The sequence below is a fragment of the Dromiciops gliroides genome, chromosome 1 (assembly GCF_019393635.1).
Source record: "Dromiciops gliroides isolate mDroGli1 chromosome 1, mDroGli1.pri, whole genome shotgun sequence".
NCBI classification, from domain to species: Eukaryota; Metazoa; Chordata; class Mammalia; order Microbiotheria; family Microbiotheriidae; genus Dromiciops; species Dromiciops gliroides.
The window spans coordinates 251,840,199-251,850,721 of NC_057861.1; the positions used below are offsets into that span (position 1 = coordinate 251,840,199).

At 40.9% G+C, this 10,523-nt stretch overlaps 1 pseudogene; it reads right to left on the reverse strand.

Moving 5' to 3' along the window:
* Nucleotides 1–1,118: 1,118 nt before the first annotated feature.
* Nucleotides 1,119–2,564, reverse strand: LOC122748026 (annotated as a pseudogene).
* Nucleotides 2,565–10,523: the final 7,959 nt, after the last annotated feature.

Consider the following 10,523-nt stretch of genomic DNA (forward strand, 5'->3'; position numbering starts at 1 on the left):
GTAAGAGGTATTCTTAAACCATAGATAGAGGCATGAAAAAAGATAATAGATAATTTTTATTATTTAAAACTGAAAAATTCTACATAGACAAGATTAATACATTTAATATAAGAAGGGAATGGTTAAATGGGTAAAAGTCTTTGTATTAAAGTTCTCTGATAAGGGTTTGGTATTTAAAATGTATAAACAATTAATAAATACATATGACTAATAGCCATTCCCCAATAAATGGTCAAAAGATATGAGTAAACAGTTCTCAAAAGAACTTCAAAGTATCTACAACTGCATGAAAAGATTTCCCAAATCACTAATAAGGGAAATGAAAATCAAAATGATTCTGATGTTGTGCCTCATATCCTTCAATTAGAAGAAAATGGTAAAAAATTGACAACTTCAATCTTGGAGAGATATGGGAAGATAGGCACACTAATACATCGTTGGTGGAGTTGTGAAATGGTATAACCATTTGGCATGCAGTTGGAATTATACAATTAAAGTGACTAAAATGTCCATACCCTTTGAACCAGAGACTCATTAGTGGGGCTTATACTCCAGTGGAACCACCAGTAAGAAAATAGTCCCCCTTGTTACTTTCAAAATATTTATAGTAGTACTTTTTGTGATAGCTAAGATTTGGAAACAAAGTAGCTGTCCATCATTTGGGAAATGTCTAAACAAATTATGGTACATGCAATGCAGAGTGGAGTACTACTGTACTATAAGAAATTATGTTTGTTGAAATGATGAATCAACATAATAAATAAGAAAATATATCTTCTGTAGATTGAAAAAAAGAAAAAAAAAGATTTCTCATTAAAAACATCCCAAACTAGTGATCATCCAGCCTTTGTTTGGAAACCTCTAAGCCGAGGAACCCAACATTTTTTTTTAATCAAACAGTAAGAACACTGTATTTAACTTTACAACATATAAATATCTTGGGGTCAAATCTGGGCTTTCTGGTAAGCTCTGTTCTTCTTCCTCCTGGGGGTCTGCAAGCATGAGGAAGCCCTGATGACAAAGGATGGAGGGGAGGTACAGAAATCCCCATGGGCCCCAGGCCCATGTAGCCTTTGGTTGTCCCCACCTCCACCCCTAGGCCGAGTGTCGGACACCTATCAACTACTCAGGTTTCGGCTACATCAAAAGGTCCTCTCCTCCGGTATCAGGCCAGCAAATGGGTGGAGCAGGGCTTCAGCCAATGTGATCCTCTGGTCAGGATGAAACTCTTATATCCTCCTCATCAAGTCAAACAGCTGGACGTGCTCCAGGGAGTCTTGGAGCATGTAACTCCTCAGGGGTTTGCAGTTCTCTTTCATGTATCTGCTGTTAGAAGTGTTTTCATTGCAAACCAGACTTCCCTTATAGAAGTATTTCTGTTTCCTGGTTTGATGGATCATGGGAGAGGGGAGGGGCCCCAGAATCTTTTCCATCATTACAAGGTTTTCATGGGTCTGGAACAGTGTGAAGCCCCGATAATACTCAAAGAGAATGCAGCCAATGCTCCAGACATCACAACGGCTGTGCCCAGCTCAGCTCCAGGTTCACCTCAGGTGGGCGATAGTGGCGGGTGGCCACGATGGTGGTGTGGTGTTCATGGTCAAAAGTGGCTCTACCAAAGTCAGCGACACGGATGCCGGTATTCTTCAAGGACTTCTCCTCACAGCTCTTGTTCTCATTGTACAGGGTATCAAAGTCAGAATTCACAAACAAGATGTTCTCAGGCTTGAGGTCAGTGTGGGTCAGCTGGTTTTCATGCAGAAATCTTAAGGCATGATAGAGCTGGTACGCCATATGCCGTACGTGAGGCAGAGGAGAGGGCTGGAAGTTGTTCTTCAGGAACTCAAAAGTGTTCTTGCCCAGGAGCTTGAAGGCAATGCACCTGTGACCGTGGACGTTGAACCAGTCAGACATCAGAACACAAAGGAACTTGTTCTCTTTGTCCTCCTTGATTTTCCTTGAGCACATTGATCTCCAGCCTGGCTGCCTCCCGGTACTTGCCCACATTTCGGATGATCTTCAGGGCAATCTGTGACTTGCCACTGGCATGGTCCAAAGACTAGACTACTTTGCCAAAGGTGCCTTCCCCGAGGCTTCCCACGATCTCATGTTGCTCTTGGAGTCAGTCGCTGATCAGGCACACCAGGTCACCTTCCACATCCTGCTTCTGCGCTTACTGCTCTGTTGGCTTCTCGAGGAAGCACTGCTACCAGACCTGGTGCAGCGTTTGCAGCAGTGGTGGGGGTGCTTGTGGGTCCGATGCTGGTCCCTCTCCCGTGACTTCCTGTGATGGTGTGAGCCGGCGGAGTAATAATCCTCTCCATAGGACGGGCTTAGCTCCTTATACCTGTAGTTTTCACTGTCCCGACGCTCCTGCTATCTCCTTTGGTAGGGCAGGCGGTCATGGCTTCTGGATCAAGATCTTTTGGGGGGGAAGTGGTTCCCTTTGAGATGGGTATCGAAGTCTCCCCTCATTCTCATGGCTGTAAAACCTCCTCCTCTTCCATCTGCGACTTAGGTAAAAAGTCCTGCTCGGGGGAGTGGTATTTTTTAGAGTGACGCATCTGCATGGTCTCCCGGGCGCATTAGCTCCAGCTAGGCCTCGCTCCCCCGGAACCCAACATTTTCTAAGGCAAACAATTCAATTTTTTTTTTTTTTTTGCGGGGCAATGGGGGTTAAGTGACTTGCCCAGGGTCACACAGCCAGTAAGTGTTAAGTGTCTGAGGCCGGATTTGAACTCAGGAACTCCTGAATCCAGGGCCGGCGCTTTATCCACTGTGCCACCTAGCCGCCCCCTAACAATCCATTTTTTAAGGGGGTCTAAATTATTGTTTCTCTCATTGACAAGTCTGAGAAACAATGTGGTAAAATAGTAGAATGTTATACTTACGGGATCTGGGTTTAAATTCTAACTCAGATGCTTATTAGTTTTATGACTATGGATTTCTCACTCAGACCTTCTAAGCCTCATTTTTTTTTCAGTTAAAAAAAAAGTAGTTGTCTAGATGATTTCTAAGTGTTTTTCCACTTTCGTATCTGTGATCCTAAATCTAGCATTTCCACTCATTGCTCCTACTTCCTTTGCCTTCTGGTACCAAACAGAGCAAGGCATCTCTCTCTCTCGCAGGTGACAGACCTTCAGGTTATTGAAGATAGTCATTCTGTTCCACCCACGTCTTCTCTTCTCCAGACTGAAGATCTCCTATCACACAGGTCTGTGGAGAGGATCAAATGAGATAACCTGGAGAAATCACTTTGTAAATCTGAATGTACCATAGAACTGCCAGTTATTGATGACCAATAGAGTTTAAGGAGAAAATCTGTTGGGGCCGCTAGGTGGCATAGTGGATAAAGCACCGGCCAGGGATTCCGGAGAACCTGACTTCAAATCCAGCCTCAGACACTTGACACTTATTAGCTGTGTGACTTCCGGCAAGTCACTTAGCTCTCAATGCCCCCCCCCCCCCAAAAGGAGAAAATCTGCTTCCAGTAACTGTGTCAGGTTTTCTAGGAGGGAGGCATAAACTGGTAAAGGGTGGGATACAGAGTGAGACTCAAACCAGCTGTAGGAAAAAATAAAATGTAATTGGGAAAGATCTAACAAAATAAACAAAAATATAATACAATATAGGTAATGTGAATTTGTAGTTTTTTATGTCAATATACAGCCTTCAGGGATCCATTTCTATTTGAGTTTAACATCACTGCTCTAGGCCATCATTTTGGGAGCAGACCACAGCTATAGTGGTGATAAGGCCTTATACGGATGTCTCAAAAGTCATACTGTACTTTTTTTAGCTAGTGATTAAATATTACTTATTGTTAAGCTATTGCTTACAAGCGCACTGAGCCTTTGGGAGCATAATATATAAGCCCTAGTACTGTAATTTCTCAAAGCATTTCCACATTTTTTATCTCACTTAATCTAGGACATTTTGTGTTCTCTTATGTCTTTAAGAATATCTCCTATCCACCTTGTTTGCAATGCCTCTATTTAAGTCCAATATATATCAGTTACTTATTGTCTTTTCTAAATGTAGTTTGTTACTTAAGGAGTTAAAGATTAAGTATAAGATTAATAAAAGAGTAATTTATTTATTTTGCTAAACATTACCCAATTGTACTTTAGTCTGATTTGTGCTGCGCTTAAGTTTTTGCTGGCCATGAATTTGATAATTCTGGGCTAGATGAATACTACAACTACTTCCAGGTCAAAAATCTATGGTCTTATGATACTGAGGGATGGAAAGCCCAAGAATGACATCTACAGAGACTATAAGTTTACGAGAGATCCAACAGGTCAGATAGTGTGAGAATTTTCATGAGCATTGAATATAAACCATCCATGTGGACACTGCTGCCAAGAAGGCTAATGATGTCTTGGATATATCATCATAATTATTAATAATCATGCCAGGAATATTATGTCCAAATTGAGGAAGAGCATAGGCTGCATATCCTATTTTGGTCAGCTGATATCTGGTATGTTGTACCCAATTCTGAGACCAGAAAACTGACAGACATTGATTAATTATATAATTGTCCAGAAGACATTATATGATTTTGATCAGTCTTAACAACCTGTCTCATAAGGAATCATTAAAGGAATGGGGATATTCAGCCTGGATGGGAAAAGACTTAGTAGTGGCTATGATAGCTGTTTTTAGGTAAGTGAAGGGATTTTATTTGATAATTCAGTTTGATTCATTGGGATTTTCTTAAAAAAGAAAGTTAAGTCACAGATGACAAAACTGGAAGGAGTCTCTGGAATTGGCTCCTGTCCAGATCTGAACAGTCTCCTCTCCATGATGTGGTAAAAAAATATGAAAGTTTTTTAACAGTCGGTTAGGATAACTGAAAGACGCCAGTTTTTCTTTAAGGACCACCCTTTCGGGGAGGAGACCAATGGCATGAGCTACGCATGCCAGTGCGCCTGCTGCACATGTCAGACTGCCTGCTATGCACTCGACTTCCGGGGTGCGAGCTGAAAAGGCAAGGAGAGAAGGGAAGTGGGGCTTTTTCCTGCTCTGCTGGTCTCCTGACTGCGTGGCACAGACGGTCTCTCTCTCTCTCTCTCTCTCTCCAAAGGTGGCCTTCTCTTTTGGTGAGTTTTTATAAGGAATATAGACTAAGCTTAGACTTAAGATGATTTGTATTGTATTTCTACTTTCCTATCCTTCTAATCAACATCACCTTGTGACTACCATACAATAAAGGCTCTATCTAGAAAACCAGAAGCTTCTTCCATTTACTAGTCTGGGAGATAAATTAAGGGAAAGGTTAAATAGGGGAGATTTATGATCTAATATCCAATTTTAATCTCACAATGACATCCCAAAGAAGTGGGCACCTAGTCTCTACTTGAAGACCTCTAGATAGGGAACTCAACTCCCCATCTATACAGACTGTTAAGACACAGAACAGGAAGAGTAATGCCAATTTGTTGGTTCAAATGAGGTCATCATTTCATGTCAATCAACAAGCATTTGTTAATCACTCTGTGGTAACCACTGGGCCAAATAAAGACACACACACTCTCTCTCTCTCACACACACACACACACACACACACACACACACACACACACACACACAAATCCTCACCCTTAATTAATAAGTTCACATGCTAATAGAGGAAGATAATATTGTGACCTGGTGACCAGGAAGGGGGATTTTAGTCTGGGCAACCAATCACAGGAATAGTGAGTCATTTTATTGGACAGTGGACACATCCTTTCTGGAAGAAGCAACTGGACTGTTGCTTTGATTGCTGTTGCCATTGAAAGGGGAAAGTGAACTAGGAATATGATTCCACTGAAAGTATTAAACATTCCTGTTGTACGTTAGATGCAAATTCTGACTGATGTGGAGAAAGAAGAACACCAACAATGGTATGCTTGTGGTAGGCCTGAAGGGGGGTTACAGTCGAACAAGACTGAAAATGACTGAATAACAACAACTAATGAAATCTTGACTTTACAAGTGAATGTTATTAGCATTGCTAGATTCCAAACTGGTCTCCTAGAGCATTAGCTCCTAACTGGAGCTCTAAAACGGAGAGCACAGTGTCATTTTTGTGACTCCATTTGGGGTTTTCTTGGCAAAGATATTGGAGTGGTTTGCCATTTCCTTTTCCAGCTCATTTTGCAGACCAGGAAACTGAGGCAAACAGGGTTAAGTGACTTGCCCAGGGTCACACAGATAGTGTCTGACACGGTATTTGAACTCAGGAAGATGAGTCTTTCTGACTCCAAGCCTGGCACCCTATTTGCTATGCCACCTAATGCAGCTAAGAAGTCAGGAGGACTCACCTTACTGAATTCAAATCCAGTCTCAGACACTTATTAGCTGTGTGACCCTGGGCAAGTTACTTAACCCTGTTTGCCTCAGTTTCCTTAACTTCAAAATGAGCTGGAGAAGGAAATGACAAACCACTTAAGGATCTTTGAACAAATGAACAACAAGTGTCATTTTTTCTTGGTATTAGATGAGAATTCCTAAATAACTTGGACATACAGACACAGACATCACAGCAGGTTACACTTAAATACATGGTTGGTGATGAGCTAGATATTCTAGTATAATAGGAGACTGGCCAACAGGGACCCTGTCCTTTGAGAATGCACAGTCTGTGCTTCCTGCTAACAACCCACATGGATGCTTGGAGAGCCTGCTTCCAGAAATAAGTAATGCTGTATAATGGAGGGGCCTTATAATATTATACATCGGGTGAAAAGTCATTAGTTGGCTGCTGAGCCAGATCTGAGGTTGTAGACCAAGGATTCCAGTAGAAGAACTCAATCTCTTTCTCTGTCTCTCTCAGAGCTTTTAAGTAAGAGAAAGAAATTCTGTATAGTTCTGGGTGGGGAAGCTTCTCCCTGATCTGCTTGCCATGTGGCCTCAAACACATGACACTTGTATTTGTTCTGTCACTTTTGTATTTATTCTTCCCTGATCCTAGGTGACCGAGTATCAGAGATAGAATGACCTTGTGAACTTTGAAAGGTTGAAAGAACTAGTGATTGGAATCTATAGCTGAGTCTGCTATAGCCAAAGCAACAGAGAACTTGGTTAGCCAGAATAGTCATGACCAGCCCAGCTTAGCAATGGATCCATCTGGCACTGGGTCCTATAAGCAAGGGAGTGACTTGTCCCTCATCTCTGCTATTCCTGGAAGTAGACTTGGTGGAAGGAATGTTTTGTGGCTACCACTTTTAAATCTAAGCCCATTATTCAGAACCAAGGTATAGAGGGGCCAATATACTCTGGTTTATTATTGTTGTGTTTTTTTCCCCTATTTTGGTGGGGGGGAGGTTGTTATTCATTTATTTACTTTAGATCTTGCTATATCTTCTCAGTAAATACAACTTTGTGAAATCTGATGTCAGGGGCAGCTAGGTGGTGCAGTGGATAAAGCACTGGCCCTGGATTCAGGAGGACCTGAGTTCAAATCCCACTTAAGACACTTGACATTTACTAGCTGTGTGACCCTGGGCAAGTGACTTAACCCCATTGCCCTGAAAGAAAGAAAGAAAGAAAGAAAGAAAGAAAGAAAGAAAGAAAGAAAGAAAGAAAGAAAGAAAGAAAGAAAGAAAGAAAGAAAGATCTAACTGATGTCAATTGGTTATCAAATTGATATTGGGATGATGATAATTGGGTGAATAATATAGGCAAACCCAATAGATGGTGGATTGTAAGTCTTGGTATTAGAGAAGATACCCCAAACTCCCCAATATGTCTCTGGACCTTGTAAGTAGATATAGTCAAGATCTGGGAACCTAGAACATCCACTTGAGCAAAGGTAAGGAGAGTGATACCAGAGCTTCCACCTTATATACTAGAATAAGACCTTCTATGATCTTGTTTTCCTAAACTTTGCTCTCAAAGCTACCACCCCTCCCCATGCCAATAATATTCAATGTATTCTTTCCAAGACTCTAACAGTCAGTTATTTAAAGTTTGTGGGTGTCACACATTGAACCTAACTTCCACCCCATGACCATTTTTAGGAGCGAATGTGTTCTCTGAATTTCTTTAAAAAGAAAAAAAGATTTCCATAACTCAGCCCCTTGATACTCTTTTTCTATTTAGGAACACTCCATTAGGTATTTCATTGTACATAAGCAGAATATAAACACTGCAGCTACCATTCAATATTTGTAAGGGGATCTGATGGATGGCACACCTTAATGCCAAGGTTCACTGCTGATTCCATTCCTTGAGAGCAAGGCAGCTGTAAAACCATCCTTATGGTGTGTTACTATTTATCATCAGAGCCAGCTAAATTGTGAAGTATCGTCCACTGAAAATGTTATTCAACGGCACCTTACCAGTAAACATCCTTTTATAATGAACAGCTTGGGGGAAGAAGTGATGGAGGGGATGGGAGGCTGGGAGGGATGGAGAAAATAATACTATTTGTCATAACTTAATGTTGCATCAGTTTGGGCTGCAATAAAAGCCATATTTTTCAGGCAGAACAGAGTATGAGCTGGAATGTTTGCTGGTCTCTAGAACTGGATTGTGGAGCTTGCTTTCTTCTGCAGAAAATGTGAACACTATAGGACAGAGCAAAGCTTCTTATACTATAGGTGGTGACCCCGCATGGGGTCACATAACTGGATGTGGGGGTCACAAAAATTTGGCAACAGCAAATGGTTATGTATATATATTTTTATACTTATATACCTGGGGTGGTGTAAAAATTCCTCTGGTGAAAAGGAGTTACGGGTGGAAAAAGTTTAAGAAGCCCTTGGATAGAGCAATCACTGCCGCTAAGACTTTGTTTAGCTGGTGGAAATGTCATCTATGGACTTGTAGGACTTAGAATTGGAAGAGACTTTAAAGATAATAGGGTCAGATTTTTCTTTTTTACAGATGAGGAAACTGAGGCCCTAGGAAATGAAACAGTATTCCCAAAGTCCTATGGGTAATCTATATTAGCATCAGCATTTGAACTCAGGCTTTTTGACTCCAATGACTTCTCCACATGACATAATTCACTTTAGAGGTAGAGTTTCTTGGCCCATCTATGTCAATGGATAAAGTAATCAATACTTGCTAATATTTTGTGATTTTTTTTTATAAAAGCCCCCCTCCCCCAAACAATGCCCAGTAAATGTGCACTAACAACTTTTTTGTTATCTCACTTCATGAGGCAGAAATCTTCAAAGATAATGAAACAAAAATTCTCTAAGATTGTGGGGTCACCTTATACTACTAGCAGACTTGGTTGATGGGTTGTTTAATTTCACTGAATTGTCTTTTTTATTGTGGGGCATGAGAGTTAAGTGACTTGCCCCAGAGTCACACAGCTAGTAAGTGTCACATGTCTGAGGCTGGATTTGAATTCAGGTTCTCCTGAATCCAGGGCCTGTGCTTTATCTACTGCACCACCTAGCTTCCCCCTATACAAATTATTTTTAAAAATATATTTCTAAAAAAATCACTTTTCTCACAAAATAGCACAAGGTAGACATTAATAGTTATACAATGCTGATGAATTTCTCCTGGCAACCCAATTTTGCCATGATCTTCCACAGCCCCTCATGACTGACAGCATCAAAGGCCTTGGTCAGGTGGAAAAACATTGAATACAGACCTCTTGTTTTGCTCCTGGCATTTCTTCTGGAGTTGTTGGACAACTAAGATCATGTCAACCATTCCGTGGTCCTTTTTAAAGCCACACTGACTCTCTGGCAGGTGACACACCTTTCAGATGATTAAGTTGGTTAAGGAGAACTCTGTCAAGGATCTTGCCAGCAATGAGTTTTATTTTATTATTTTTTTCTCTTTTCTCTTTTATTGTGTTCTGTTTAACTAAAAAAGACCAGAAAGGGTTATTGAACCCTATCGCTTGATACCTCACTGAAAACATTGAATATTGAATCTTGCTAATTGAAGTCTTATTTCTTTTTGGTAAATTAATCACCACTTTAAGTATCTGCTACTGTTAAAACTTTTTACCACAAAACTCAACTTAGAGAGGATGATGATCACATTCAATGTCAGAAGTGAGATTTGAACCCAAGCCTCTTGTCAAGGCTACCACTTTATTCACTATGCCACATTTTCCCTTTTCAAGGTATATCAGCCCCATCTGACAGATGGGAAAATAAACCAAGGGGCAATTTGTCTCCAGTCACACAGTGAATAAATGGGGAGCTAGGCTCCATATTCCAGGTTTCTGAATCCAAGTTCAGCACTCCTTCCATTACACCAGACTGCCTCCCTGGCTAGATTAGTTACTTCTTCATCTGAAACTTTTATATCTAACTTAATGAGAAGCTGCTGGAACAATGCCGTTGGCGAGCTCACAAGGAATGTGGTATGTCTTTATTGTTTGGAAAATCTTTGGCCCAAATCTAGTTAATGGATTGGTTCCCCAAATTGAATATAAATCATTTCCTCCTTGGAATAAAAATTGCAGTGCCATTAAGTGAGAAGAAAAACCGAATACCCAAAGTCGCTATTGTCACATACCCTCACTGAAGTGACTCCAATATTGGAAATAGGAGGTTCAC